Below are 6000 nucleotides of genomic sequence, written 5' to 3'. Positions count from 1 at the left end.
GGAGGCAGAGTGGCTTTCGGGACAGAGGCACAGCGGGTGGCGTGTGTCACCCTCAACTCCAGAAGTGCAGCAAGCCCCACCCACCGCCAGACCCACCCCCAACACGCCAGCACCCGAAATCTCAGCCAGGGAGGCTCTGGCTGTGCCCCTCGGGTTCAGGCCATCGAAGCCAAAATTTCTACGTCTGACTATTCCTTGTCCTGAAAAATACATTCCTCTCTTTCCCGAGTGCGGCTGTGCTAAGGTACTTACTTCAGGGCTGGCCCTGCCCTGCCCTCTGTGTGGGCCGTGGGCCCGCTCAGGGCGGCATGAGAAGGACCATGGGGACAGCGTCACACAAGGCTGGCCTCCAGGGGGGCTGCAGATCAGCAGGGACCCCATGGCAATAGGCGTGTTCAGTTTCGCTCCACTCCACAGCGTCCCTCGGTGCCAGAGAGGTCGTCTGTGGCTGAGGGAGCCGCGGCCTCGGCAGGACCAGGCCAGGCCAGGGGCCTCCGTGGGCAGCGCCGGGGACTCCACCCACACGGGGGGCGGGGGGGGGGGTCAGCCCGAATGGGTGCAGGGGGCTCAGGCCGGGGTCAGGGCTGAGGTCAGTGTCTGGGCACCACAGTCACAGGGCGGCTTGGACAGGGTGGCCACTGTCCCAGGCCTCTGGCTGCAGAGGGCGGGGTAGGGGCCGGTGCTGCTGGGGGTGGACAGGCGGAAACCGCAGGGTGTCCTTGGGAAGGTCAGGCACAGGAGAAATGACTCCACCTGCGGTGGTCCCTAGCAGAGGGGTCCCCAGCCTATGGTGACTCGTGTAATTGTTTCATTATATATCACAACGTAATAACAACAGAAGTGCACAATAAATGTCACGTGCTTGAATCTTCCTGAAACCTCCCGGTCTGTGGAAAATCGTCTTCCATGGACACGGCCCCTGTGCCAAAAACGCTGGGGACCGCTGTCCTGGCATCTGCCCCAACCCAAGGAGATTCTGACCCTGATAAAGGACTCGAGGTGAGTTTTCTTCTTGGTGCTCACGAATCCCAGTGAGACCGAGCTAGGGGGACACCGCAGCTCCCAGATGCTCCAGGAGAGATTTTCTTTTCTTTCTTCGGCAACTTTAATATAAAAAGCATAAATGAGGGCAAATGTGACTTCAATTCTCTGCAGTTCAGTAACGCATGTCGGGCACGAAAGTGCCCACACAGCCTCCACGGTCAGAGCTCGGGCAGCCCCGGGCGCCCCCCAGGCAGAGCCCCCAGAGACGCCTCTGCCGCGGCCCCGGGGGAGCAACCCTGGGGCTCCTTGGAATCATTTCCAAAAATTAAAATTATTCAAAACACACCTCAAGCAGTAAAGTGTCCGTGCCACCAACTCGCTCCCGCAGACCAGAAGCGGCAGCCCCTCGTGGGGACCACAGAGCAAGTCGGAAAGCCCCTTTGTGTGCAGATGGGAGGGGCAGAAAGAACCTCTTACACTGGGCCGAGACCCAAACGCAGTCTGGTTTCCAGCTTGGCTTTCTGCTCTGAAACCTCTGTTCCTTCCGCAGCAGGGACGAGCGAGACGTACCTGTCCACCGCGCCGGCCAGCGCTGGCGGCCGCCACCTTCCGTCCCACCGTGGTTCTTCCTCCGCCACCCGCTCCGCCACCGGAAACGGCCCCACCGTCCGACACAGACTCAGACGTGAGATTGCCATAAAAACCAGGCCTGCTAAACCACGTGACATTGGTTTTATGAGGTCAAAACTATCAAATGTTGGTAAAAATCTGTCAAGGTTGCCATCTTTCGGATGAAACACTGCCAAATGTTGGCAGTTCCATTTGGTTCGATCTGTTAAAAAACAAAATTTTGGCAAATGTAGTTTAAAGATCTATTTGGTTTTTATTAGTGATTCATGAATCGGGCAGCATCTCACCTAAAAATCTGGAAAAGCTTCTCCCGTGCGCTGAGCGGGCCGGGCGGCTTTCCAGGCAGAAAGGGCTGAAGGGAACAAAAACCGCCCGGGCGTTTCCGAGTCACCTTTCCCGCAGGGCTGACGCAGAGGGGACTTCGCGTCCCACGGCTCGGGTGACCTGGCCTTCTGGTTGGCTGCTGTGCGTCTCCGTGTTTTGGAAACTGGCCCATTTCGAAGCTGGGTTTGATGACGCGGCCCCTGGAGTGTGATCCCATTGTTCGGTTTGGCCCGTGCGGCTCGTGCAGGGCGCAGCCCAGCGGCCCCCTGGGTTTCATTCAACAAACCTGAAACGTGACTAGAACCCAAGTATGATGGGAAGAAAGTTCCAAACCTTGAGTAACACAGACTTTACAGCAAGTCATGAAACAAGCTGTGGGACGAGTCACTAGCTCCCGCCGCGCTAGTCTCCACGCAGCCACGCCGTCACGCTCCTGTCCTCACGCTCGTCCCACCGCCTGCCTGCACCGTCTTCCCGAGGGCCTTTAGAAACACCGCGTACCATTCTCATTTCTAAGGAGTAAAGTGTCCTTTTTCCTGTAATAATCTTTAAAATCCAAATACACAGAAATATAAAAATGAAAGCAGCTGTCATGTCACTGTCACACCAAGCCGCACGGCCGCCGGGTCTGACGCACACGCCCTGCTGTCTGCCCACGCCTACCGCTCGGCACTGAGCATGTCCCGCGAGCAGCTCGGTGGCGCAGTCTGCCTGTGACATTGCTGCACTGCCCGTCTCCTGAACGACCTCACCCTGCGACCCCGAGACTCCACCCACCGGACACTGGTCCCCCCGCTCCCCTCGGCCCTTGGTAACCACCTCTCTACTCTCCGTTTCTATGATTTTGAACTTTTTTTTTTTGAGACAGACTCTCTGTCGCCCAGGCTGGAGTGCTGTGGCCTCACCACAGCTCACTGCAACTTCCAGCTCCTGGGCCCAAGCGATCCTCCTGCCTCGGCCTCCCCAGTAGCTGGGACGACAGGCCTGCGCCACCACACCTGGATAAGTTTTCTACTTTTTGTAGAGTTGGGGCAGGGGGTGTCTCCCTCTTGCTCAGGCTGGTCTTGAACTCCTGACCTCAGCCAATCCTCACACCTCAGCCTCCCAAAGTGCTGGGATTACAGCCGTGAGCCAACGTGGCCCGGCCTGTGATTCGGTTTTGATTCGGGTCTGGGCCAGTTCCCTGAGCTGTGTGGCTCCCACGGCCACCCAGTCCCATGGCACTGTCACTGCACAGAAGGGACCCGGCACCACGAGCAGTCGCTTCCCATTCAGCCACTTTCCCTCTCTGTTTTTCCGCCTGTGTTGCACGATTCGTGTAAAGGGAATCAATCTTTCTTTTCCTTATTTTTCTTTTAAACTAATTTAAATTTTATTAGACCCAGCAGTACCCACGTATATTTGAAATCAGTAACACATGTCAGTGTAAGATGCATTATTTAATCGATACTCAGAGAAAAATACGCATCACCTTTGACCCAGCAGTTCCACTAACAGGAACTGATTCTTCAGCCCCATTTGCACAAGTGACAGAGCTCATTTGCATAAGTGACAAAGCCACACAGGTTCTGCATGTGCCGGGCGCTCGCCGCAGTTGCTGGAGCAGCGAAGGCTGCAGTCCCCCTGCGCACCCACGGCTCAGGAAGGGGCGACAGGGGCGACGCCAGCGCCGTATGGCGGAACCCGCACAGCCGCTCGGATGGGCGGGTCGCTGTGTGCTGACCTGGGAGCCTGTCCGTGACGTGGTACTACGCGGAAAGAGCCGGCTGCGGGGCACACACGCGGTTCCCACGTGCACAGACCTGTAGCTCAGTGGAGCTGAGGGGCCTGACAGTGTGAATTGTATCTGTCACAGGAACATATTTTTTTTTTTGAGACAGAGTCTCACTCTGTTGCTGGGGCTAGAGTGCCATGGCGTCAGCCTAGCTCACAGCAACCTCAGACTCCTGGGCTCAAGCGATCCTCCTGCCTCAGCCTCCCAGGCAGCTGGGACTACAGGCATGCGCCACCATGCCCGGCTAATTTTTTCTATGTATATTTTTAGCTGTCCATATAATTTCTTCCTATTTTTAGTAGAGATGGGGTCTCGCTCTTGCTCAGGCTGGTCTCGAACTCCTGAGCTCAAAGGATCCTCCTGCCTCGGCCTCCCAGAGTGATATAGGTACATATTTTTACAACTGAAAATAAAAACCAAAGCAAACACAGAAAACAAAACACCCCAAACAGAGGAACAAGGAAAACCGCTCAGGACGTGTGAGCCAGGCCTCGAGCCTCGCTGTGGGCACGGTGACAGTCCCTGCCCGCCGAGGGCACCCACTTCCTGGTGTCCCGTGCCCGGAGGCCACGTCAGCAATCCGCGTTCCGTGGCAAACACAACCCCAAGCAAACACAGTGTGTGGTTTTGTGGTCGTGGTTCTTCAGTTTGCTTTGTTTCCAGAACCGCGTGGTTTGCTCCCCAGGCTGGGACGGCGGCCCCAGCAGCCCTTCCTTGGAGGGGCCGGGTCGGCGCTGGCCACGCTGCTCCTGGGCTCCCTTCTGTTAAGGCAAAGATCTCTGAACGCCCCGAGGCCCTGTGCTGGGCTGAGTCGTGTCCTCCACATTCCTACATCCAAGCCCAGCTTCCAGGACCTCAGTCTGAGGCTGGCCTTGGAGGTGGGTCTGCAAAGAGGTCACTGAGGCAAAATGGGGTCACTGGGTGGGCCCTGACCCAGTCTGACTGCTGTCCTGATAGGACGAGGAGATGAGGACGCAGACACACACAGAGGGACGACCCTGTGAGGACACAGGCAGGAGATGGCGTCTGCACGCCCAGGAGCGAGGCCTCGGGAACCAGCCCGGCAACAGACACCTTGGCCTGGGCCTTCTAGTCTCCAGAACCGTGAGAGGATGAATCCCTGTTGTCTAAGCCCCGTCTGCGGACCCCGTTCTGGCAGCCCTGGGGCCCGACACACCAGCTCTGAGACCCTACGCTGCACAGAGTTCACACGTCCTGTCTCCGACCCCACGGTGTACGCAGCTGTGGTTTAACTTAGCTCAGTGATCTGAATCACCAGTTGGTTATATCTCTTAATGTTTACCCTATGGTTGTTTAACTTCCCACAAGCAACCCAGAGACCTGTTGAATCTCAGTAATTTCTTTTCTTTTTTTTTGAGACAGAGTCTCACTCTGTTGCCCAGGCTAGAGTGCCGTGGCGTCAGCCTCGCTCACAGCAACCTCAAACTCCTGGGCTCAAGCGATCCTCCTGCCTCAGCCTCTCGAGTAGCTGGGACTACAGGCATGCGCCACCATGCCCGGCTCATTTTTCTATTTTTAGTAGAGACGGGGTCTCACTCTTGCTCAGGCTGGTCTCTAACTCCTAAGCTCAAGCGATCCTCCTGCCTCAGCCTCCCAGAGTGCTGGGATTACAGGCGTGAGCCACCACCTGCCCTGAGTGATTTCTTATTTATCTAAAAAAGACATGCCCACCAAATACTGAGACACCGGGTGAGTTAAAAAACCAAACCCTCCTGGGCACACGGCCGACAGCAGCGCAAACCGTGCGCATGAAGCTGCTCGTGGCAGCTTTACTCAGGGCCCAGCCTGGGATCCGCTCAGGTGTCCCCGCCAGGTGAGGGTCCATCCGACGGGGACGTCCACGCAGCGGGACGCCGCCCGGCAGTGCAGAGAAGCGAACTGTTCACACCTGCCACACGCGGTCTCCAGTCCGCCGAGTGAAAAGCCAGTCCCAGCGGCTGCACACGCCGTGACTCCACACACACACAGACACACACACACACACACACAGACACACACACACCACAGACACACTCACACACCACACACACATGCCCCCACACTGCACGCGCGCGCACACACACACACACACACACAGACACACACCACAGACACACACACACACCACACACACACGCCCCCACACCGCACACACACACCACAGACACACAGACACAGACACCACACACACACACCACACACACAGACATACACACAACACACACACACACACACACGCGCCTCCATACCGTGCACACACACACCACACACCACACACACACACAGAC

The sequence above is a fragment of the Eulemur rufifrons genome, chromosome 29 (genome assembly GCF_041146395.1).
Source record: "Eulemur rufifrons isolate Redbay chromosome 29, OSU_ERuf_1, whole genome shotgun sequence".
NCBI lineage: Eukaryota > Metazoa > Chordata > Mammalia > Primates > Lemuridae > Eulemur > Eulemur rufifrons.
The sequence above is the reverse complement of the archived record's forward strand: the minus strand, read 5'-3'. Positions refer to the sequence as shown.